We start from the raw sequence: 27,050 nt of genomic DNA, 5'->3' as shown, positions 1-27,050 counted from the left end.
ATACATCTATTAGTCTTAAAGGTGCCACAGGACTCTCTGTTGCTTTTCAAAGAAAGGATCAATAAATTTTTTTTAACCTGGGCACAACATATTTTTCCCTTACCTCATTCTCAGAAACAGCTCAACTGTTTGCTCTGAACTTTCAAATCAATAAATCAATTCAACCTGACGCCCAGCATGGGAAATTTCAGCCCGAATGGGTAACGTGACAAAACCAGGGTCTTATAATTGGAAGTATCAGGCAATCTTAAGAGGCAGTGCCACCAGCCCCACCTATAATAAGAAAATGCCCAAAGTATCCAATCAGATTTAAAGACTGGATTCTCCAAATTGCTCAGGGGCAGATTTTTCAAGTGCTCAGTGCTCACACTTGGGACCAGATTCTCAAAAGAGCTCCTTTCTCAGTCAGGCACCAAAATAAGAGCCAGCTTTCCGCCAGCATGACACTTATGGCCAGATTTTCAGAAGAGTTTCTGAATTCTACTGAAAATCTGGTCACTTAAGTGGGGAATAAACTATTTTGAATATCTGGCTCTAAATCAGAGTTTGCCTGTTGTGAGTTTCACAGATCTGAAGAACAGAGCAAAAGCCTATGTCACTGCTGGTCTTAACCCTGCTCTGCCCCCCACCTTAACATAGCTTGTGCATCCTTTACTCAGCTTGACTCAGACGCTTGGAAATAAGAGCCTTTGCTTTTAACATTATTACTTTATTCGTTTTATTACAACATTTGTCCCCAAAGTAGGAAAGCGACTCTTAATCATGTGGAATGATGGCAAATTTCAAAAGCTCAGAGTTGCAAAGCACATACATAGTATTTGCCGTCTTTAAACAAGCACAAAATACCAGGTGGTTTTTTTCATATAGACTGTTAATAATTTAATCAAAACTGTGTTTTATCTGTAGCAGGAAATATGGATTACAGTTAGGTCAAGCTGACTGTTAGGTCAGACAAGTGAGAAAAACAATAAATGCATCAGCCAGCAAACCCTTGCTAAAATGAAAAATAGATTGTTGTCTCCACAAACAGTAAATCAATTACTTTTCTCTAAAAGAATGAAGCAACTGAACACACACTTTGGAACTGACAGTGAACAGTTGCTCACTGAACTGACTTACAGCCATGGGTAGAACAATGTTGCAAGTTCAGAAAAAATGAATGGAGCAATCTTTTAGTTTGGGTGTGTGTAAGCTGATGACAAACCACAAGACTCTCACTAACAGCAGTTAAAATTAAGAAAGAGCTACTTTGAATCTCCAGTGCTAGAAGATGGAGCCAGTCCAGCATCCCTGGGAGGGAGAAATCTGGCAAGCCTGTCTCTGTTTGGAATTCAGACATTTCATCAATCACATTTGTATTGCCAAGGTTGTAAGAACAACTATTGAGTTCTGTGCCTTACATTTTTGTCTATATGAAAACAGAAATGATTCTTGGTTTTTGTGGTGAAAACAATCGAAAGAAACATAAATATCCTCTAACAAACATGTTTTATTCTGCATGTATTCTTCCTTAGTTTTTTTTTTTTATACTCAGATCCCATTAATGTGAGTGGACTTTCATGCCCACTTCAAGAGGAGGAAGTAAAACGAGGTTTCTACATTTGTCACCTTTAAGTGCCTTGTTGTACCCTTCTCTTCTGCACTACAAATCTTCTCCATCATTGTTATTTAAAGTGGGTCCTTTATATTTGTGAAAAAGCCACAAAAGCTGTAGGCATAGAATTTATCTACTATCAAAGTGCATGCAAGTGCCACTTGATTACATAGCCTCCTCATGCCCAGGGCCTCTCAAAAGATTAATCAGGGTAATACAATACATTGATTAGTATGATACTGAATTTGAGAAACTAAAATGGCTAAGATATCCAATGACATACTAGAAAATGAAGTCCTTATTTGTACCCAATATGGATGTCCAGAATGTGCAAATCCCCATCTTGACCTACCTCCACCAGCCCTGATATGAAGGGCTCAGTCAGAATGATGCCAATTGACTTTTCAGTAGCTGCTGTCCAAATAAAACAGGAAAATTGTACAGTGTGGACCGTGATACCATGCCTGGCTTAATAGCCCCAGCAGTAAACTGCACCAACCCTCCCTAGATTCACATCTCTAGCAGATTGTGCCAATAGTGCAACTTGACACGATAACTGTGCTTTTATTTTCCACTGATTGAGACTAAATAAAAGCATGAATCAATGATCTATTATTCATGGTTTCATTGTAATGGAATCTAGAATACTCTTAATGATTGTAATACCTCAATACATACTCAGGACATGAGAAACAGAAGAAAATGGAGATGGGGGAAAAGCAAAGCAAATCCGCATTGCTATATTTTTGACCAAGGATTATGATCTCGATCACAAGGAGAGTTCTTTTCACTTACCATCTTAAAAAATATAGCTTCTTATGAAAATTCTGATCGATAAGTAAAGAAAGATAATGATATTTATTATGTCAAAATCGACAAGGTAAAGGAAAGGTTCATTGTGTCAGCCATAATACTGAGGGGGGAACCTTTTATCCCAGCAAGGAAGGGATATTTTACGTTAATTTTTTTTAAAGACCTTTAGCTAAATTCCTATGGAAAAAAACAACAACACAATTTTATAATCTCTGATCTGCCTCTTAATGATGTATTGATGAGCCTGCCTTGGCTTTACCTGAGGCTAGTTACAGTCATCTGTCTAGGCTTTCATGTTCCTACACACAGCATGTATAGGGAATCTGGCTATATGTTGCACATCAGTTTTTATTTGGACATTAATGATACTTAATGCTGTATCTGCCAGGAAGCTGCTCAATACTTTAAAATATTCCTGTTTAGGTTAATCCCACAAAACTCCTGTACACACTCAATTTTCAGAAAGCAGAAATGTTCTTTTCTCTAAAAACATGTACACTGTACTGATGGGGACTTCAAACGATCATGTATATAACAGGATTGTAAGGTTCGAGAAGTTTATAGGATTCTTTAGGCTAGGTAAAATAAAATGTATTAAATTCATGTTGGTTAAGCTCTTACACATACCTTGTTCTTTGGGGGTCTTTTTTGTTGTTGACAGACATATAGGGCCTGGTCCAAAGGAATATTTATATGAATCACTTGAGAAGTACTTTATACTGATATCTCTGGAGTAAAAGTCTCATACATTTTGACTGAATGGTAGGAAAAACACAGAGTGGAATAGATTCACAGTTATGTGGACCCTTTACATCACTTTGGGAATGTAAAAGTTCCTAAAAGAGGATATAAAGATAATTTACAATTCCCCGAATCGGGCCTATAAAAAACCATGCTGTCCTGTGTTTATAAAGGACCTAGCAGAATGATGCCTTGATCTTGAACAGTGCTTCTAGGTTCTATTGTAATACAAACACATGGAGCTACTCCAGATTTACACTGGTGTAACTGAAAGCAAAATCAGGCCCAATGGAGTTTCACCAGGGTAAATTAGAGTGGAATTTGGCCCATTATGTCTGAAGATAATTAAGATTGCTCATCTGGACGAGTCCTGACATAGTTAAATATATCTGCAGGTTTCCCCTTAATGCAGAAGCCACATATTTTGTTTCTGACTTCCCAGCAGAGCTGGCAGACCTTTCAGTCTGTCTCTGAGTATGAGACATGTAACATCGTGTTTGTGACACAGGGCAGAAAACCAGGAAATCCTCACACATTCAGCTCTTTCTGAAACATGTATAAAAAGCTTTAAATGTGATATTTACAAGGCTCTCTCTAAAGTTTACGGGTACTGTAAGTCCTCTGCTCTCAAACTCCTTGATAAATCTCTTCCCTAATGAGCTCTATCATCTAAGGGAACTTGGGTAAAAATTAAAAAGTAGTATGTTTTTCTCCACAAAAGCAAGGAAATATAAAGTGTTAGGGGTAAGGCCCAATTTTCTTGCAGTTAGTGTTTGCTTTGTTTTCAAAGAAGGAAAGAAACAAACAAATTGCCAGTGGAGCTTGTAAATCTCATGACCTGTAATTATTTGACTTGTTTCTGACCTTATCTAAAGCCTCCCAAACGCATCAGCCACTGATCAAGTACCCCAGACAATGTACACCCCAGGACAGTTCATCAGCTGAACTCACAAGGGAGTTATGACAATTTATATCATCTGAGGATCTGCCACCCCTACTTCCTTATTTGGTAACATCTATATTCTAAAGACCATAGTTTAGAATTTCCCATTTACTTCACACCTGTTTGAACACCACTTAACCAATTAGTAGAAGCAAAATGCTACTATTCTCCTGACTGAGCAGCAGCCATTACCTTTCACTATCATTAAGCTACCTCAGTTTCATAGGATAGATTCCTGCAAAGCAGATATATCACTGTTCACTCAAGAACATGCTGTAATAATGCTTTCACTTACATAGATTCTTTCAACCTGAAACACTTTACAAAGCATATGTATAGCACATCACTGAAGGCCAGTAGCTTCTGGGGTGGAGTGGAAATTTGTATTCAGTGCTAAATCCCTAATCTTACAAAATACATCCTAGCCTCTTTAACAACCACACAGGTCAGGACAGAGCTTCGGTTTTGAGGTTTTGTCGGGAAAATCCACACAGTAGACTCATGGAACTCCATGTGTCTACTACTTTGATGCTGAAGGGCTGAGCCAACTATTCCTAGATATGAAATGTCTACAGAGAGACAATATTTCTGTCCATAGTGTTTAGACCACTAAACCTACTCCTTCATAGGAGACTAAAAACTCCTTACTACTTTATGTACCCTTTTTTTCCCCCTCCATCACCAAACCCTGACACATAAGTAATTAAATGAATCTCACAGGATCTGACCTCAACCTTCATAGCTAGGCTCTTGTACCTACACACACAATTCTATCCCACTCTTCTTATCTCAGCAGGAGGAAGTGGATGAGGCATTTCTAGAACAAAAAGAAATATCCAAAAACACAAGACCTGGTAGTAAAGGAAAATTGAACTACCCAACCATGTGTTGGAAAAGTAATATGGCAAAACACAAAATGTCCACTTAGTTCTTGGAATGTGTGGGGGACAAATTTTTGTTTTAGAAGGTAGAGGAAGTAACCAAGGGCCAGCAATGTGAGACTTGATTCTGACCAACAGAGAGGAATTGGTTGTGAAGCTGTTAGGGTGAAAGTGATCATGAAATGATAGATTTCATGATTCTAAGGGAGGGAAGGAAGGACTGAGAGTGGCAGAAAAAGGACAGTGGACTTCCAGGCCCTCCAACAGCAATTCCAGGCCCCATGGCAGAACAATCAATGGGCCACCACACACGCACAAGCTGCGCCTGTGCGGACATGGTCTGCCTGACATTTGGGCGGTGCTGCACCTGTGCTGGTTGGTGCCCAGCGAGCTGCTGGCTGCACTGCTGGGCACGCTCTTTTAGCACAGCCAGGGCTTCCACATGCCCGCCTGGTAGGGTTCCCAACCATCTAATCCCACAAACCCAAAGACCCTTGCCCTGTCCCCGGCCCCGCCCCTTCCCTGAGGCCATGCCCCTATCCCACCCCTTCTCCCAGGCCCCACCCCCTGCTCACTACATCCCACGCCTTCTGTCGCTCACTCTCCCCAACCTCACTCTCTTTCACCAGGGTGGGGCAGGGGGTTGGGATGCTGGAGAGGGTACGGGGTGCCACAGGGATGGTACCAGCCGCTTCCGGGAGCAGCGCGGAGTGACGAGCGAGGGCGGGCAGGAAGCCTGCCTTAGCCCTGCTGCTGCTGGTGGCGGATGCCAGGGGCCCCGGGCCCTTTTAAAACGCCTGGGTCCCTGGGCAATTGCCCCCTTTGCCCCCTGCTGTCGGCAGGCCTGTGGACTTCAAAGAAACAGACTTTAACAAATTCAGACAACTGGTCGGTGAGAGCTGGCAGTTTCTCAGAGAGAGAATACCAACGGTGCAAAAGCAAACTATCCTGATGTAAAGGGAAAATAGGAAGAACAGTAAGAGGCCAATATAGCTCAAACAGGAGCTCTTTAATGACCTGAAAATCCAAAAATTGAATCCTCCAAAAACTGAAAATATGGTCCAATTACTAAGGAGGAGTACAAAAGAATAGCAACAAGGATGTAGGGACACAACCAGAAAGGCCAATGCACAAAATGAGTTATACCTAGCAAGGGACATAAAAGGCAATAAGAAGAGTTTCTTTAAATACGTACATTAGAAGCAAGAGAAAGATGAAGGAAAGTGTAGGTCCCCTACTTAGTGGAAAAGGAGAGCAAATAACCAATGACATCAAGAAGGCTGAGGTGTTTAATGTCTATTTTGCTTCAGTCTTCATTAAAAAGGTAACTTGTGACCAGATAATTAACACAATTAATATTAACAACATGAGGGAAGGAACATAAGCCAAAATAGGGAAAGAACAGGTTAAAGAATATTTAGACAAGTTAGATGCATTCAAGTTTGGCAGTGGCATACAACAATAAAAGCCTTTACAGGTTTCTATGCAACTGGGTGTCAGACTGTTTGCCCTGGAGTGTGCACTACAGTGATTGTAGGGCTTGCTGCAAATTATTACATTCTTGTTTTCTCTTTGCCTTGGACCTTTTTCTCACTCCGCTGTAGAGAAGAGACAATATATACTAGTGTTTCAGCAGCACTACTGCTTTTCAGAGGTGCTTGATCCACAGCCTCTTCGTCAATACACTGCTAACCAAGCTTTGCCTTGCTACCACTCCCCAGTGTCGATTTTCCAACATGAGCTCCAGACTTGCTGCTAATTTATTATAAATAAATATTTTCAATCATGTAACTGATGGTTTGAACAAGGAATGTTTTTTTAAGAAGAGTAATTTTAAACTTTCAACAGCTAAGAGTGTTGATTTGTGAGGGTTGGAAGAGAGAGGAATTATGGTGTTTGGATGGACAAACAGCATTTTCAGTTAACTTTACTTTGTGTTTTCCTCTCTCCTTAAGGCATTTACCCTTTGAACTGTAAACCTGCATAGTGCTCCTACAGCAGCTTCTCTTCAGACTCAGGCACAGGCCAGATGTATACTATCCTGAAGAGTCACTGTGATGATCACTGGTGCTCTTACTTTACACAACGTATTGCTCACACTCGCAAAGGCCACATCTACACTACAAGATTATTGTTTTTTCACTATATGCCTGGAAGGTACTTGGATACTACTGTGAAGACAGTCATATAAGTACACAGACAGAGCCAGATCCTCAGCGGGTCTATATTGGCATTGAAGTTAATGGCACGACTTCAATTTACACCAATTGGGCAGCTGGCCCAGAGACAAAAAAAGGATCACATAAGGCCCTATACTCTATCCCGTGTTAAAGTAAAATCTCTGTGGCTGTTTCAGTTTAGCTGCTCAATCCTTTTTTCCATATTCACTTGTGGAACCGCTAAGAAAAGCATTAGAGAGCTGTGGATTCTTAGGTGATCAATCCCCAAACCCTGCAATCCTATTGGCTCTCCCACCTAGGCCCACCAACCCAAAATAGCAGCATACCTGGCTCTCGGACATGCTGTCATTGGGTACTCGTCCCCCAGCTATACTGAAAAATCCACACCTCTGAGCTCTGTAGTTAAGTTGATCTAAGCCCCCGTGTAGACAGCGTTAGGCAACGGTCAATGGAAGATTTCTTCCATCAACCTAGCGACCACCTCTCTGGGGGGTGGATTAACAACAACAACGGAAAAACTCCTCCTATTGCTGTAACAAGTGTCTATGCTGAAGTGCTACAGTGGAACAGCTGCAGTGCTGTAGTTATACCATTCTAGCCGTTTAAGCGTAAACATAGCCTTAAATTCAAACCTTAGCTTCTATCGGTATAATTTCCCTTGTGGGCAAACACTCAGAGTTGTAAGATAGAAAACTGTGGCCTGGGGCAGAGTGATAAGAGAAGCATTTGCTCTCCATTATGGAGAATTATTGCTGTGGGTTACCATGTTAGTAGACAATGATCTCTCTTTTGGTCAATAGAGCAGAACTCCCCCCCACACACACACCCCGCGCCTGCTTAAACAGTATTGCTTCTGGTTAACTAGCAAGCATATACACCAGTGTTTCTCAACCTGGGGTCATGACCCCCAGGGGATTTGCAGGATGAGTTTGGTGCGGGAGGTCACAGGCTCGGGCTTTTAGCCCATGGGGTTTGGGCAGCAGCTTCAGCCCCAAGCAGCAGGCTCAGGTGGTGGCTTCAGCCCTCTACCTTTTCAAGTCTTAGTAGGACGGGGCAGGGGTCACAGGTTTTTTTTTAAGTCCAAAAGAGGTTGCCAGCACAAAAAAGATTGAAAAACACTGAAATACACAATGAAACACCTGCTTGCTGTGCACGATATACGTTGTTCTGAGTGGTTCCCTCGTGATTCATCTTCAGTATTTGCCAGTGTCTTTACTTAGGGTGGGTTGGGAGGGGAATCCATTAAAAAGAAAGAAAAAAAATCAATACCATAATTAGGAAACATTACATTGGATAATGATCCCTACTAAAGAGCATCAGTACTAGCTCTAGACATGTCTAAAGTGCCATGCTTTGCATGCCATTTACACATGCTCATCCATGACTTCCTGCCAAACACCAAGAACCTTCCAAGTGTTGTTATGCTGTGTGTGTAATCCAGTTATCCTGAATGAAGGGTGGCCAAGAAGCAGTTAAGCTCCTTTTGGAGGGAGCCACCTCCCAAAATATATGGAGTTATACCTATCTCATAGAACTGGAAGGGACCTTGAAAGGTCATTGAATCCAGTCCCCTGCCTTCACTAGCAGGACCAAGTACTGTCCCTGACAGTTTTCCACCGCCCCCCCATCCCTAAATGGCCCCCTCAAGGATTGGTGTAAGTAGGGTTACCTTCACTGACTTTAGGGTAGCTACATTGGTTTAAAACCAGCTGAGGATTCACCCCAATGTGCTGTTTAAGGCCCTGATCCTGCAAATATTTACATATGTGCTTAAATTGAAATCAATAGAACTACTCATGGTAATAAAGTTAAGCACATGGGTACATGCATGTAGGATTGGGGTCTTACATTAGTGTATATTAGTGTATAAAGTGTTTTTCTTTTTTTGTCAAAAGTGAGCTATAATAAAACAAATCAATACTCTGGAGAAAAAAATCACTTATGCATTGTATTGGTTCATATTTGACCTTGGTTCACATCTTTTTGTTGGCATACTGATCATGGACAAGGGAAATATTAAACTTAAAGCTCTTAGAAGAAATGCGAACGATTGAAAGATAACACTTCACATTCAAAATGATGACTTCTCTGTTTATTCCTATACAAATCTTATCCCTATCTCATGTGCAGTCCCATAGATCATTTCAAGATAAACATGGATGTAAATGTTCCCAGGATTGGGCCCTAAAAGAGCACTTTTTTTTTTTACTCAAGAAAAATCTGATCTTACGCATGTTGCTGAAGAAGAACACCACTTAAAAGCCTTTTTTGGGGGCTCAGATCATGCTTCCACTCTCTCCTCCCTTTCCCTCTGTCTCACAGCCGCACAGGGGGAAACAGCACTATATGTATTGCTCCTTTGAAACTAAATCTACTCTCCCCTCTGGTTCAATCTCTGTGATGCTCAAGGGGGAAAAAAGCACTTAAAAGTGGCTCTTTTGGGGCTCTGTCCACATTCTCCTCCCTTCCTCTCAAGTCTCTACACTGCTAAAGGAGAGCGAAGGGCACTTACTGTATGTAAAGTATGATTTTAGTTTTCATTACACATTCCCCTGTCCCCTTTTCTCCCTTAATATCTCAGACAGACAAGCCCGGGCTTGTGCACTCACCAAAGAGCAACATGAATTCACATTCAGCAGGGGAGCTAAGAATGCTGTGATTTCAGCTGGAATACTGTGTTTACAGCTCTGCACCGCATTTCCCACTTCTTTGGTTGGTGTCATGTTTTTTTCCCTCTTTATATTTAGCTTGGTCTGCAATGTAGGCTTTGAAGGTGAGGTTCATTACTAGGGGCCATATCGTGCCATCAATTTTTAAGTCAAACCTTAGCAGAATTCAGTGGGCAGTTCGGTTTAATAACACTGGTCTACAATTTTTGAGAAGTCGTCTGCTTCAGAGATAAAATGTGCTATTTATTATGTATTTTGATGTGCTGAATTCAAATATGACAAAACAACTGATTGGCTACTGTTTCTAAGATATTTAAGTTTTTACATTTTATGTCTATGTATATTGTGTAGATAGTAGAGTTTTAATCATAAATTGTAAACCTAGGTCTTTTCATGTGTTTATGGTTGCTTTACATGATAATATTTCACCTGTCCTGTTTATGTAACACTTTAAAAATCAGCAAAAGGGTTATATAAATAAAATTTATTATGAAACAAAAGGCAGAAAACTATTATGTACATAGTTTAGTCCTACTCAGTGTGTACTCAGCGGTTCTTGGCTTGTCTCTTGTATTCATTAAATGGAGCATCTCTTGTCACTGTCCAGCAATAGTCTGCAAGCATTGATGGGCTCCATTTACCCTGATAGCGTTTCTCCATTGTTGCAATGTCCTGGTGAAATTGCAGTTCGGTGGAAAAAAATCTAGATGAGAGTGCAAAAAATGTATCTTTAGTGACATGTTGCAACCAAAGCTTCTGTATGCCTTGAGGAGGTTTTCCACCAACAACCTGTAGTTGTCTGCCTTGTTGTTTCCGAGAAAATTTATTGCCACTAACTGGAAGGCTTTCCATGCCGTCTTTTCCTTGCCACGCAGTGCATGGTCAAATGCATCATCTCGAAGAAATTCACGAATCTGAGGACCAACAAAGACACCTTCCTTTATCTTAGCTTCACTTAACCTTGGAAATTTTCCACGGAGGTACTTGAAAGCTGCTTGTGTTTTGTCAATGGCCTTGACAAAGTTCTTCATCAGACCCAGCTTGATGTGTAAGGGTGGTAACAAAATCTTCCTTGATTCAACAAGTGGTGGATGCTGAACACTTTTCCTCCCAGGCTCCAATGACTGTTGGAGTGGCAAATCTTTCTTGATGTAGTGGGAATCTCTTGCACGACTATCCCATTCGTAGAGAAAACAGCAGTACTTTGTGTATCCCGTCTGCAGACCAAGCAAGAGAGCAACAACCTTCAAATTGCCACAAAGCTGCCACTGATGTTGATCCTAGTTTATGCACCTCAAAAGCTGTATCATGTTGTCATAGGTTTCCTTCATATGGACTGCATGACCAACTGGAATTGATGGCAAAACATTGCCATTATGCAGTAAAACAGCTTTAAGACTCGTCTTTGATGAATCAATGAACAGTCTCCACTCATCTGGATCGTGAACGATGTTGAGGGCTACCATCACACCATCGATGTTGTTGCAGGCTACAAGATCACCTTCCATGAAGAAGAATGGGACAAGATCCTTTTGACGGTCACGGAACATGGAAACCCTAACATCACCTGCCAGGAGATTCCACTGCTGTAGTCTGGAGCCCAACAGCTCTGCCTTACTCTTGGGTAGTTCCAAATCCCTGACAAGGTCATTCAGTTCACCTTGTGTTACGAGGTGTGGTTCAGAGGAGGAGGATGGGAGAAAATGTGGGTCCTGTGACATTGATGGTTCAGGACCAGAAGTTTCATCCTTTTCCTCGTCTGACTCAAGTGAGAATGATTCTGATGCATCAGAAACCGGCAGTCCTTCTCCGTGGGGTACTGGGCGTATAGCTGATGGAATGTTTGGATAATGCACAGTCCACTTTTTCTTCTTTGACACACCTTTCCCAACTGGAGGCACCAGGCAGAAGTAACAATTGCTGGTATGATCTGTTGGCTCTCTCCAAATCATTGGCACTGCAAAAGGCACAGATTTCCTTTTCCTGTTCAATCACTGGCGAAGATTTGTTGCACAAGTGTTGCAGCATATGTGTGGGGCCCACCTCTTGTCCTGATCTCCAATTTTGCAGCCAAAATAAAGGTGATAGGCTTTCTTAACCATAGTGGTTATACTGCGCTTTTGTGATGCAAAAGTCACTTCACCACAAACATAGCAGAAGTTATTTGCACTGTTCACACAAGTACGAGGCATCTCTGCTCACTTTGTCTAAACAGAAATGTGTCCCTTTGCAAAATCAAACACTGACAAATAAGAGAGCACGACACTGTATGACTTCTAGAGCTGATATAGGGCAATTTGTTCAGCAGAGTGATGTAAGCATCGTTATGATTGCATCATCCATGACTTCTAGGAATAACATGATGCAATTCATATCATGTATGACGCAATACCAGCTTCAGATTGCATCATTCATGGTTTTGCCTAAAAAGCAAGTACTGTCCAAACGCAGTCATAGATTTATTCATAGATCCAGTCAAAGATGTATTTTAGTCATTTCTGGTTTAAATTGAGATTCCTTCCCTTTATAACTCACTTATCCTCCGCCATTCCCAAGTCAAGGGTCGTATATACTGACCCAATAGCATATCTTGAAAACTAGAGCCAACCAACAATTTTAAACATCATTTTCGTTCTCAGTGACCCAGAATTAGTAAAGTTTGACTACATTTATTTCAGAAGCATTTTGGCTGTAGAGCAGTGTAATCAGTGATTTGTTAGGACCCCAGAGTTGAATACCCAGCAATAAACACACTTTTGCTCTGCTTCTTATTTCGTGTTCATTATCAGAGCTGTTCCAAATATACTGAGCACTACTAGCAAGAGGAAAAATTAAGGCACTATTAAATTACTAGGTGTGGCTAGTTTTGTGGTATTTTGATAATTTAGCAAACACAAAATAGTGTTAGTGAGCCAGAAATTAAGCTTTACAAATCTCTCCGCACACAGGCCACTGATGCAAAAGATGTTAGTAACTGTGTTTGGGGTGTGAAAGACAAGATTTATATTATCTTGCCATCAAGTTTGGTGCAGGGGTAGGGGGAACGAGCAAGAGAGAGAACAGAAGCTGCTGTTTTTCTATTTGTGTGTCTTTTGCTTTCAGTAATTTTTCAACTAACCACAAACATCCTTTCTGAACAAAGCTCCTATTTATCAGCTTTACATACGCGGTTGCTGGTATGAGTTAAAAAAACAAAACCCCAAAGCAAATCCCACCCCCTCGTCCTTTTGGTGGCTGTGTGTTTGGTGAACCGTAGCTTTGTGTGTGTTTCTGGATATACTGACTAAAGTCAAATGCTGTTTTGCAGAGCGATGTTTTACAATAGCTCTCAGTGTGTTGTAAACATTAAAAACTGCCAGTAAGAAAATAGTCTGGGAGCTACTTTTTCCTCAATAAAGCAGTAATACCTGGTATGGGCATATGGTCTCTTTCAAATTTGGGCATGGCAGAAGCTAGTTTAGTAGGGCTGCTACATGTGTCAGTAATAGATTTACTTTTGCAACCTGAAATCACTTTCAATTTTCCCCCCCCAAATTGATGGGTAACAGATTACGTTCTGCTTCCAGTTATAGTATCCCAGCTGGATTATCTAGAGGAGGTTTTAGCAGTGAACTCCCAGGAAAGAGCTGGACCCAGTAGAGCATGTTAAATTTTATTTAATGTTTTAAGATTCAAACACTATACTGCATCGAGAAATTTTCCAATGGCCAAGGCATGCAAAGTGCTCTGAATGTCATGGACCAGACACTAGTATGCTGACAGCTAAATTATATGGGGCAAATTTCCTCCTGAGGTCAGGCTCCACTCAGCACAGGCGAGTGGGGAGCCATCAGGAAGATGTGTATGGCCCTGATTCTGAGGGCTGGTCTGTGCTGGCTCCAGTGGGAGATAGAGTGGCCTAGGAGTTGCTCTAACTCATATCAGCTGAGGATCAGAGCAACATAGTTTAGCATAGCTCTGGCCCTTCCCCCTTTCCACCCCTGAAGTGTCCCCTAACCTGGAGTAGAGAAGGCTGTGTGTGCAGGCTCTGCCAGTCTTTCACCAGATGAGATTGTCCAACAGATGGACAAATTCTCAGTTGACAAATGAAAAGCCAGAATCTGACTCGTTTGTGCCATTTGAGCATCCCAAAGGTGTCAGATTTTACTGGAGAATTGGGTCCTCTATTTTTCTGTTTTATTTAATGTATTGTGCTTCCAAATAAGATCTCTCTAGCAATACAATATTTATTAGATGGCAGGGAGCTCCAAACCCTCCAGAGGTTCATTTTGAAGATACATTCAGAACTCTGGATTCTTATTCAAACCATATTCACTGGTTTCTGTAGCTGTTTTGTAACACTCCGGCAATGCAAAACAGTCATAAACCTGGTTTAACTGGCTGGCTAAACTGGGTTTACAGCTGCTTTGCATCTCTGGAGCAGCACAAAACAGTCATTGTGCATTGGTGAATCTGCCCTTTGGATTCAAAACTAGCCTGAAATTCTCACAAGAGGATACTTCGTTTCAGAATTTCAGTACTTGGGGTTGTGATTTTGTCTGTTGCTGAGAAGTACACAGATTCACAAAAATGAAAAATATATTTTTAAAAGGTTAATTGAAAATATTTATGCAGTGAAAATATGCAGTTGAAGTTCAATCTGAATTTTGTATTTAAATTTGTGTTTGTTCTGCTTTTATTCAAACCAGTTCTTGCTCTAATATTGTACTTATATCAAGAATCCTATAGAAGTAGTGTAGTGAGTGAACCAAAAACTTGGAAGGTACATGGGTCAAATTCATCCTTAGTATAACTGCATTGAAGTCATTGGGGTTACACTGGGGATGAAATTGGACCAGTGACATAACGGGGCACTGAGTGAGAGATACTCTAAAGGGGATACATATATTTTCAAAAGTCACCGGTAATTTGGGGTGCTTCAGTTTTTTGGTGCTCAACTAGAATCACCTTAAAAGGGCCTGATTTTCAGAGGAGAGGCATTCAGTTCTTTCTGAAAAAATTCACGGTCTGGGACAATCAAAATCACTAGTCCCTTTTAAAAATCTAGTTTGCATGTCTGCTCTGGGCCCACATACAGACATAAACATGTAGACTAGAGCTTTGGCCCAATGTCCATTAGCAGGGCCGGCCTTAGGGGTGGGCCACCTGGGCGGCTGTCAGGGTGCCTGGTGGGCCCATGCTGCTGCGCAGAGGTGCGTGCTGCTGTTGTAGTATTAGAAACTGCTCCCTGGGGAGCATCGCGTAGGGGTTTCCCAGATTTCTCCCTGCTTCCTCCCAGCAGAGGAACATGTGGGGGGAGGGGGAGTGGTGACACACAGATACTGCTTGCCTCCCCCAACATTCTTCTGAACCCCCCTAAGGGGCTATAAAGGGGGGAGTGAGGAGCAATGTCAAGGCTTCCTGCATCCAGATCATTTTTCCCACCTGGGCTATGCTGTGGGGCGAGCATCAAGAGCTGCTGCTTTCCTGCCCAGGTGAAGAAAGTGACCTGGATTCACGGAGCCCTGACGTTTCTCCTCGCTTCCCTCCCTCACAGTCCCCTAGGGGTGCACGGAGGAGCAGCGTTTCGGGTGGGGGGGAGGGAGAAGCAATGCCAGCTATTCCACGCATCCAGGTCAGTTTCCCCATGTGGGCGCAGAAGGGGGATGCATGGGTTAGGGGCGAAGGGGGCACAGTGCAGGGATTGGGGCACCAGAGGGGAGTGCAGGGATTAGGGGTGAAGGGCACAGCATAGGGGTTAGGGCACAGGAGGGGGCAGGGATTGGGGGCACAGGAGGAGGTGCAGGGATTCAGGGTGCAAGGGGTGAAGGGGGAGTGCAGGGGTTAGGGGTGAAGGGAGCACAATGCAGGGGTTGGGGCACAGGAGGGGGCAGGGATTGGGGGCACAGGAGGAGGTGCAGGGATTCAGGGTGCAAGGGGTGAAGGGGGAGTGCAGGGGTTAGGGGTGAAGGGAGCACAATGCAGGGGTTGGGGCACCGGAGGGGAGTGCAGGGATTGGAGTGAAGGGCACAGTGTAGGGGTTAGGGCACAGGAGGGGGGAACCCATGAGGGCCAGGGGCAATGGGAGGGCCACCGTGCCCACAGGGGCTAGGGTTGCCAAAATACAAGTTCACCGTGGGTGCCATTTTCTCTAAGGCCGGCCCTCTCTATTAATATAGTAAAAAATTATCAATAATAATTAGCACGACCATAGCATGTTACATACACCTTCAAATTGTGTTACATTATTTAATCCGCCTCTACAGCACCCTTGTGAGGTAGATAGGGTGACCAAACAGCAAGTGTGAAAAATCGGGACGGGGGTGGGGGGTAATAGGAGCCTATATAAGAAAAAGACCCAAAAATCGGGACTGTCCCTATAAAATCAGGACATCTGGTCACCCTAGAGGTAGGAATTATTACCACCCTTTTACAGAAAGAGGAACTGAGACACAGACGAGTAAGTGACTTACTCCAAGCCATACTAAGATTCGATTGCAGAGCCAGGATTAGAATGCTCAGAAAATTTCCTTCAAAATGTACATTTTAACAAAACATGGAAAACAAATTCCTTGCAGTTTCCCCCCGCCCCCATTTTCTGACCAGAACACCTACATAGTCACTTGCTTATACTACTAGTGTCTAGACCACATTGCCTGCCTACAGTAGAGCAACATCTTTAAAATAGGAAAACAGAGAGAGCACTTAATTTTACCCAATATTGTACAGCCTCAAAGATATTTAGGCAACCCATTCTAAAGATCCTCGGTTGACAAGCATAAGGTAGTCTTTGACATCTGGCACAATGAACCTAAACTTAGCAGTTCACCTTAATAGGTAAAAGCAGGCATGTCCACTCTGTTTTTCTTTGATACTGTGGCAGTAATATCTTCCAGGACTTTCAAATGGTAGCTAAGCAGGACTATCCCTCATCTTAATCCATTTTGGCTAGCTGCAGCTAAATTAGTCCTTTCAAAGTATTACATCATGACTTCATTAAATCCCATAAAACTATTTCCCCAAGAAATAACTTTAAACCAGCTGGATTGTAACTGTCTGCTGTATCTCATGACCCCCTTATAATAAAATACGTGGTTGATATGATTCTATGAATTGTGTTTCCCACTGTCCCTTACTCAGGAGTCAACCTGTCACAGGGGCAATTGTAAAATATCAGTTAAGGTTTCACTAATTTCTCTTCTCATTTCCTTTAGCACTCATGGTACCTGGATCGGATACTTAGTCTTCCTTAAGAGCAGCCAGTTTTGGCACAACCCTTTTAATATGAATCTATCTCCTCCTGTCATATCCGGAAATACAATCCCTTTATTAAACAATTAATTTGCTTCTCTTTGCAGAGGGGAGAAATGCTGGAGAATCACCTCAAAATCTGCCAGTTCTTCATTCATTTTATTCAGTTCACTGTTTTTCACTCCTATCTTCTCTCTACTTCGAAAAATGTTTGAAGAACCCTTTCTATATATATATTAAAATATAAAAGTAACAAATATGCTCACTTGTGGTAACTAACATGAGCCAGATCGTCAGCTGCAGTAAATCTTCATAGATACATTGTAGATAATAGAGCTACACTACTTTTGCTCTACCTGAACTTACATAGATGCTTAATAATTTGTCTCTACTTATTTGATTTCTATTAAACCTCCTTCAAAATGACTACGTTGTCATAAAGCCCTTTGTCCATTCCTTACATTACTCCAAATGGGAGAATTTCTGATCCCAGTTACTTGTGTATCACTGAAGTCAATAGGGCTCCACAATTAAAACTAAGAGCAACATTTGGCCTTATTTCTCTACGAAAGCACTACAAATAACCTGCAGCTCCTAATTTCTGTGGTAGTATTAGTCCTGGGGATATCGCTGCAGTCGAGTAAGGAGCAGGGAGTAAGCAAACATGATATATGATAAGCAAACAGAAGCAGAGTCCGAGTTAAAAACAATTGTGTTCAGTGGATATCTGAACAAAGCTCTGAAATATTGATGCTTTATTTGAATAGCCAAAGTCACACATTAGCAAATGATTTCTTTATACTTTCTGAATGGTTTGAATAATAAGTGAAGACAAAATACTCTCTCTCTCTCCCCCTTTAAAAATGTGCAAAGAAAGCTATCTTGGCAATAGAGCACAACATTCATGATAGCAGCAATTGCGTCTGCACTGACGCTTATTCATGACACAAGAGCAATAATTAAGTTTATGACCTTCCTTGCTAATCACAAGCAACTTCTATCAGCTGACAGCAGAGCTCCCTTAAAGAGCTTGGGAAATGCCCTTCAATTCAGAAGTAAAAATCTACAAAACCCCACATTCCTGGCAAACAAAAAGTCAATAAATTTTACACAAACACTCGGATAGGCTTTATTTTCAAGACATGAAGGTGCCTGTGATAAAGTAGCTATTCAGTTGGAGAACAACAAAAGTGAGAATAAGAAGGTATAGCAGAAGTCAGGGCTTTCTGAGTGTGTCTGTCCTTTGATTTATGTTTGTTTCATCCCAGCAGTGCTCCATTTATTGTGATATTACCTAAGAAATGTACATGCAAGATTTGTGTCTTTATAACAATGATCTGAAACTTGTTTACTTCTTTCCAGTACAAGGAGTTCTCTGCCGTAGTTGGAAAGCTTAGTGGTTACTAGGAGCTAGAGGGTCAAGGTGATTAAACTAAAAATATGAACAATAGTGAATGCTTTCTGAGGGGTTTGGCTTTTCTTATAAATGCTTCTCTGCCCCCCTCCCCTTTTTTTTTTAAAAAGGCTACCTACGCAGGGCCTTCAGTCTGAATACAAAGGGCCTCATCCAGTAAAACATCTCTGGTAAAACTACTTAAAGAAACACTAGTGTTTAAGGGTAACATATTCAAAAGCACCCAAGTGACTTGGGAGCCTAAGTACCATTTTAAAAGTGATTTAGGCACTTCCACTCCTAAATCTTATTGACTTTGAACGAAACTCCTAAGAGCCTAAGTTGCTTTTGCAAATAGGATTTAGTCATTCAGGTGCTTTTGAAAAGTTTACCCATTAGCATGTGTTACTTTTAAGCATGGGAGTATTTAGACATTGAGCAACAGACTAAAAGGTAAGCACATGTTTAACCACTTAGGACTAAAAGGAGACTGGGGAAATATTTCAAAACAAAATAAAATTATTTTAAATCCAGTCTTTCCTCTTCTCTCTCAGGTAGGAGAAGCTATTTTCATTTCAAATCCGGCAATGCTGTCAGGGGTTATATCGGTTTACTCGAATCATTCCCCTTTTCCCACATTCTAACAGAATGTTTGCTTTGTGTTGGTATATTTGCACACAGATTAACGTATCAGTAACAAACTATACTTGCTAGTAACAATTCACAGGTACCAGGAATCATTATAAGACTTTCAAGTACAGGGATTGTTTTTCTTTTTTGCATAAATAAAATGGAAAAACAGTTTTCAGTGATCCTGCATGTCCATATGTTTCTGCGAGACAAAGAGGAGGAAATTATTTGCATTGCTAACAGAAGGTTTATGTAATTTATCTCTGTGTAATGCAAACAAGTGGCAAGATGAATCAGGGTCTAGTATTCTTATCAAACAAAATGCAAATTTGCAAAGGAACAGAAAGTCCACTGTATAATTTAAAAAAATGTATTGCTGACAAATAAGAGACTTTATATCATGTAACCTATAGTATGTGCTTCAAAAGCAGCCTGCAAATTTTAACACTCTTAAATACAACTTTATTTACATCTATATTTCCTTTTCTCCAAGTAATATAGAATTTACATAATTCTACACTTAAGCCCTGATGTAAAAAATCCCCGTACCATTACTATATTTTTAAACTTCCAACTTCATTCAAAAGATTTCTTCCCATGATACATTTCTAATTCATATGATCCTTATAATGTGTTAAATACATGGGCATTGACACACAGGACAAATGTCATTCTAACATAAAGTAGGGGACTGAGCCAAAGCCCACTGAAGTCAATGGGAGACATTCCACTACATTCAGTGGGCTTTGGATCAGGCCTCAAATGCACAAAACTACCAACTGTGAGTTAGGATCTTTTTTTACTTTCTACTCAATGGTGTAACAAATTCACGGTACTTGAATTGTAATAATCTTTTATTTTTAAAAAATAGTGTGTGACTTCAGCGCTCATAAAAATGAAAGACCAATACTATTGGCTTACGCTAGACATAGGGCCAACCACAACCGGCACAAATAGGGAGCGTGAAGGTTCGCAACAAACTTTTCGCCACTGATGACCAGAGCATGACTTGAAAAGATTGGCGAATGATGAGTGTATTTTAAAATGCTGTGATTTGCTCATGGACAAGAGGACGTGAACAGAAAAAGAGATTACATTTGTTAAATATGCTGTTTGGTGTGCAATATCTTACTCAAAGCAGGGCTTGTTTTTCACTAGTTTCACTTGGGTTGAAAAAGTTCTGTCTCCCCCTCCCCCCTGCGCACCCTAATAATTTCTGCTTTGCTTTTCATAATGAAAAGCAGATTTTGCATTTGATAGCACTTTTTGCAGGAGAAGCTACATGAGTCTTTTACACTGTAGACTCAGCAGTGGAAAAAAATGGCTAAAAACAATATCTCTGAGGGAAATTTTGACACCCAATGCCCTCCCTTGATTGTCTCCTAGGCTTTTTACTCCTATGTGTGTTAGTAGAGGTATCTCATTCAAAGTAGTCTCTGCCAACATCTCTGGTTTGAGGATCATGAAAACGATGAAGTAAATTTAGGGTTCTCTATACCTGACCATCTGTAGCATGACTTCTGCCAGCTGTGTTCTCTCTAATATCCTGCTGGCCCCTCTTTCCTCTCTTCCTAGTTAGTGACTTTGTCAGGGCTAGAGAATACCATTCCTATGTAGTCCTACTATTTGGTCATGTTCCTGGTATGTTGGACAGTTAGTGGTGCCCAGGTAATGGACCAGGGGCACAACCAGAATTTTCCTAAGGAGGGGGCCCAGAGCTCTCCCTCCCCAGCTCTGCACCAAGCCCCGAGCTCTCTCCCTCTGCAACCAGACCCACACATTTCCCTCCCCTTGTCCCTGCCTGGTTAGGAATCAAACGCTGCAGCACAGCCAGACTAGGCAACCTAATGAGTCTGCAGACTGGCTCTTAAGTCCAGAACAGCTGCTCAACGTATTTGTTCATGGCTGTGATAGTGCCTGCCTTAGACCTAGCCTTCTCTTGCTCCAGGTAACCCAGTCTTGATCTTTGGCTTTAATTTCTGACTTCAGTTCTGATGACTAACCTTTGACTTGTGTTCTGACCCCAGACTCTGATTCCTTCTCTAACCATTAGATAATACTCCTACTGTAACCATGGGCCACAACCACCCAGGTCCTACTCACTGGCACGTTCCAAGCTCCTGCCATGTCCCTAGCCCTGTAGTCTCCCCACCCCATCCCAGCTCTGTTCTCTTACCCATAGATGCAGTGAAAATCACCATCCCCACCAGGGGCCAGGCAGTTCTGGGAGCCCCAGACACCATCCTCCTTCTGCATCTCTGCTTCCCCAAGAAACACTGAAAATCCAGCTCCAGTCCTCCCATCATGCTGGAGATTCCTGGTACCCTTTGCATTGCTTCTTGCTGGGAGTGCCTGGTGCCCATGGACACTGAAAAGAGGACAAAAGAGGCACCCAGGCGTTTGCAACACCACTCAAATTTGGCCTGGCCACCCTCTGTCCTAATAGGGGGTGGCTGGGCCAACCTTCCACCTCTGGTCAGGGACAAGGGGAGGCCTGGGTTCCCATGGCCCTATAAGGGGTCACCAGAGGGCAAGGAATCTCACAGCCAGGCTCTCACTTACTTTCTTAGACTCATAGTCATGTCCACTTTGTGATGTGTAACTCATTACTCCTGAAACTAGCTCACTGCTTCTAAGTGAATGTAATAGAGTCTAAGGTAAAGTAAATTGGTATAACATACACCAACAGGCCAGAAGAGAAAAGTGTAAGCAAATTACATCTTCTTCTACTTTCTAGACATGTAAGTTATACCACCTTTGACTCCCACAGGCTCCCACATCAGAGGGTGGGTGTATGTAGGCAACTTACATCTCCCAGACGCTGGGACCGAGGTAACTCAGGAGTGATTCTACTGGCCAGTGGACTTATGCTGTTGTGAAACTGTTTCAGTTCAGAACAGAAAAAGGCCCCTTATGTGTGAGCATGTCTGAGAGGATGTGAGGGAGTCTTACACTATCGTAAATGTTGCATCTGAATTTGGCGTATTGGGTGTAAGGATTGACATGGACAGGTCAAGACTGAACTCAATATTTGTCTGATGCTGTTTATGTGGCAACTCTATCCCCCAGTATTTAGATTTCTAAATTTTCTTGGCTAAAATCTTCATAAAGGCTCATTTCAGGCTATTTTTATTTCGAATTAATTTCGCTGTAAGCACCTAATTATGGCTAACTAAAATGATAGGTTCTCAGTGAGCCTGGGCGCTGTGTAAAATTAAATATACTGAAGCTTCTGCGGCTGGCATGGTGAGGGACTACTAAAAGAAATCTCTATTTTAAAATCACAAATCCTTGAGCCTGATGATCACTAATGAATATGCCATCAGTGAGTGCTCATAAGATGTGAAGTTTAAATACAGAATGGGTCCACCCTAAGTCCAAAAAGGGCAAAAAAATAGAACATAGGCCAAAGAATGTTTTCATTATACAAATGAAATGGAAAAATGCAGTGAAATTCCATCCATCCCTAAGGACTGGCTCCATTTAGAGGTTAGCAGAATAGCTCTGAGTGATCTCACACACTTATGGGTTCTATAACTGTCACTCCTAAACAATTGTAGTGAGGTTATGACTAAGGTTAAAAGAATTGGAATATTAAAAACTGGGGTGAGATCCTGGCCCCATTGACGTCAATGGCACAGCTCCCATTGGTTTCAGTGGGGCCAGACTTTCACCCCTGGAGTTTACTACCTTTCCATAGGATGCATAATAAAAGACAGGTAACGGATCCAGAGGGCCTCCAGCCACACTCCTTAGAATGGTCTAAATGCACAAGGGAACTGAAGAGAAGTGTGTGTGATGGAATATGTTGGTGCCAAGGAGAGAGACAATATAATGAAAGTGTTCAGAAATAGAGCCAGCCTTCTAAGTAAGTGAAATAAAGTTACTGTCCTGCAGCAAGTTTCTGTAATGAATTGGTAGGACTGTCCCAGCTGGGCCTGCAGTCAGATGTGGCGCTATTCTTCATGCCTTAAAAGTGAAATAGGATTAGGCTGATAATGAGCTCAAATTTAAATAAACTCAATCTAATTATACCGTGGTGATTTTGTCTGCACTAACCATGTTAGAAACTCAATGTTTGTCTAAACTCAGTGTTTATCTAAGGTTTTTAAGGCCCGGCTTGACAAAGCCCCGGCAGGGATGATTTAGTTGAGGTTGGTCCTGCTTTAAGCAGAGGGTTGGACTAGATGACCTCCTGAGGTCTCTTCCAACCCTAATCTTCTCTTCTTTGATTCTAAACATGGTAGCTGTTCACGGTTAATCTTAGCTTTAATTATGCCACTTTAACATGTTTTTAAATATGATTTTTTCCACACTGAATGTTAAGTGGTGTTTAACATCATGTGAGTTGAAATGTGTTCGTCAGCAAATTTTTGAACTCAGCTTTTTCCCCATGGAGAGTAAGCCAAAATGATGTGAGCTCCTGTGTCTGCCACCATCACAGGCTGGAAGGGTTTCTTCTGTGGTCCCACCCCCATTGGCAGGAGTTGGAACCTGGCAGAGAAATGCTGACTCATTGTGGCACATGTGACTTACTTTCACCACCTTGGATATAAGGCAGGTAGGAGTGGCTCTTTGAGCAAGGGAAATTGGGGTATTTCCAGGGAACCCTAGGAACCATCAGACTTAGGGAGAAAGGTTAGGCTGAGAGTTATGTTTCTGTTTGAATTACTAATAATGCCAGACCCCAGGAAGTGGATTAATTTAAACCAAATAGTGTGAGTGTGTGTGTATTCCATTCAGAACATGTTGTGTGTACTCAGTGTTTGCCTGCCTCTTGTTTGTAGGCACATACAGAATATTGGTATTTCAGTGGCAGTGTTAAGGAAATAGGACCAAACACTCTTGTGAGTTATACTGATGCAATTCCATCTACTACAGTGTAACAATGCAGAGTCTGGCCCGTGAACTCTGGGATCCCTTGAATATAGATTCTGGAAATCTCTCTTTAGCAGTCATGGGTTCCATCTCCCAAAGTTGAAGCCACAGACTGTATGGAGTCAAGCTTTTGTGCTGATGAAATGTTCTTTCATAAACATAAAAACAGCTTACTCCTTTCCCCACCTTTAAGTCTGTCCTTAAAAATAATTTCTCAGTGTACTTTCCGTAATTGATAACCTCAGTCTGTTACCTCCTTTCATGCACCAGGTCTTAATGAAAACACAAGAACCAAACAAACTGTAAACAGAAAAAGAACATACATGCAAGCAAAGCAAAACACTATAAACACTCTGAATTCCCTGCAAAATACAGATTTCCCTTTTCTTGTTTCATTTTTCTGCTCTATTCAGAGAGTCACTTTCCTCTAACTCTGAACAGGGATTTAGATTAGAATAAGAATAAAGAAGACCATATTATCCCTAAAACTACTCTGTACCCTCTCTTCTTCACTGTAGAGCTTCTTACTAGAACTTTGCCTAGCCCTTTCCTGCTACAGTTCTAAAAGAACAGTAGTAGATATATCCTCAAACTCACCTTCTCAGCTGGTATGCTGAGATAGTTCTTTATATGAAACCATGATCTAGCCCTAAATCAGATGTATTTAAGCTACAGACCTCAAATAGGAACAGTCGCTCCTGTAGTTTCACTATGCACATGCCATTTGCTCCACAGAGCAGATTGCTACTGTTGATGGATGAGGGGAAAGCAGTGGACGTGTTATACCTTGACTTTAGCAAAGCTTTTGATATGGCCTCCCACAGTATTCTTGCCAACAAGTTAAAGAAGTATGGGCTGGATGAATGGACTATAAGGTGGATAGAAAGCTGGCTAAATCATCAGTCTCAGCGGGTAGTGATCAATGGCTCCATGTCTAGTGGCAGCCGATATCAAGCGGAGTGCCCCAAGGGTCAGTCCTGGAGCCAGTTTTGTTCAATATCTTCATTAATGATCTGGAGGATAGCGTGGATTGCACCCTCAGCGAGTTTGCAGATGTCACTAAACTGGGAGGAGTGGTAGATACGCTGGAGGGTAGGGATAGGATACAGAGGGACCTAGACAAATTGGAGGATTGGGCCAAATGAAATCTGATGAGGTTCAAAAAGGACAAGTGCAGAGTCCTGCACTTAGGATGGAAGAATCCCATGCACTGCTACAGACTAGGGACTGAGTGGCTAGGCAGCAGTTCTGCAGAAAAGGACCTAGGGGTTACAGTGGACGAGACGCTGGATATGAGTCAACAATGTGCCCTTGTTGCCAAGAAGGCTAACGGCATTTTGGGCTGTATAAGTAGGGGCATTGCCAGCAGATCGAGGAAAGTGATCATTCCCCTCTCTTCGGCATTGGTGAGGCCTCATCTGGAGTACTGTGTCCAGTTTTGGGCCCCGCACTACAAGAAGGATGTGGAAAAATTGGAGAGAGTCCAGCAGAGGGCAACAAAAATGATTAGGGGGCTGGAGCACATGACTTATGAGGAGAGGCTGAGGGAACTGGGATTATTTAGTCTGCAGAAGAGAACAATGAAGGGAGATTTTATAGCTGTTTTCAACTACCTGAAAGGAGTTTCCAAAGAGGATGGATATAGACTGTTCTCAGTGGTGGCAGATGACAGAACAAGGAGTAATGGTCTCAAGTTGCAGTGGGGGAGGTTTAGGTTGGATATTAGGAAAAAGTTTTTCACTAGGAGGGTGGTGAAGCACTGGAATGGGTTACCTAGGGAGGTGGTGGAATCTCCTTCCTTAGAGGTTTTTAAGGCCCGGATTGACAAAGCCCTGGCTGGGATAATTTAGTTGGGGATTGGTCCTGCTTTGAGCAGGGGGTTGGACTAGATGACCTCTGAGGTCCCTTCCAACCCTGATATTCTATGATTCGAAGATGTGCCCAGCCTTGCTTCATGGACTGGTGAAGAACAAGGGCCAGCCCATGACCTAGCTACTTTCTGCACCTTTTCAGCATCACTTTCTAAAACTGTCTCCTCTAACCTCTAGGTTGCTAGGGAACTTCATTCCTTCCTGCTACACAAGGTCCTGGCCTCAGTAATCTGTACATTTGAGTGTGCAGGCCCCAGCTGATACAGAATGCAGCTGCTTGCCTTTTCTATGGCGGGCTGCTGTGAGACATCAGACCTGTGCTCAGATCCCTCCACTTCCAATGCCACCTTAAAGCTTTGGTGTTAATTGTCAAAGCAGTTAACAGAGTAAGCCCCAGCTACATCAAAGATCTAATTTCAATCTATGAACCACCATGACAGCTGTGTGCCTCTGGGACAAGGCAGATCACAAAGTCCAGCATAAAGCATGTGAGATTTGTGGACAAAGCCCTCATTCTTGAGAGGCTCTGACTATGGAACAATCTTTCAGAGGAGATCAAATCCAGAGTCCGACCATCTTTAGAAACGTTACAAAGCTGTCTACTTTGAGAATGCCTTCCACCATAAACGACACTCAGAATTCAATCACCACTTTTATTTCCAAACCCCTCCAATCCCCAAAAACAACAAAACCAACCCTACTCCAAGCAGAGGGTTTTCCTCAGAGGGAGAAGGGCTGGAGATCCAGGGCTAAGAACTTGCTACTGATGTCACATGGAAGGTGCTCAGATACTACGGTGATGGGTGTCAGTATAAAACTCTAGGGTATGCAGATAGGAACAAGAACGGACTCCTCTGGGCACAGGGAATGCAGGGACCGTTGTTGTGCGAGGCTCTCATGCAACTATTGATGGAGCGGGGAGGCTTCTTGTTTGCCCTTGAGATTTCACAGAAGGCCTGCTCACAATCTAGCCATTACAGGTTAAATTCCAAAGGGCAGGGACCTCCTGTGAAATCCTGGTCCCCCACTGAAGTCAATGGCCAAACTCGCACTGACTTCAGTAGGGCCAGGAGTTCACCCCTTCTCTTTTTTCTTGCATCTTAGCACACTCATTGAGCTAGATCAGTAACAATACCTACTATTTATAAATAGATCTGTGTGAAACCTGTATATATAAAGGAGTATGGGTGCTGATATCTGCCCCAGCTCTGGTAGAACTGCTGTAGC

This window comes from Malaclemys terrapin, chromosome 1 (genome assembly GCF_027887155.1).
Source record: "Malaclemys terrapin pileata isolate rMalTer1 chromosome 1, rMalTer1.hap1, whole genome shotgun sequence".
NCBI classification, from domain to species: domain Eukaryota; kingdom Metazoa; phylum Chordata; order Testudines; family Emydidae; genus Malaclemys; species Malaclemys terrapin.
Note: the sequence above shows the minus strand (reverse complement) of the source record.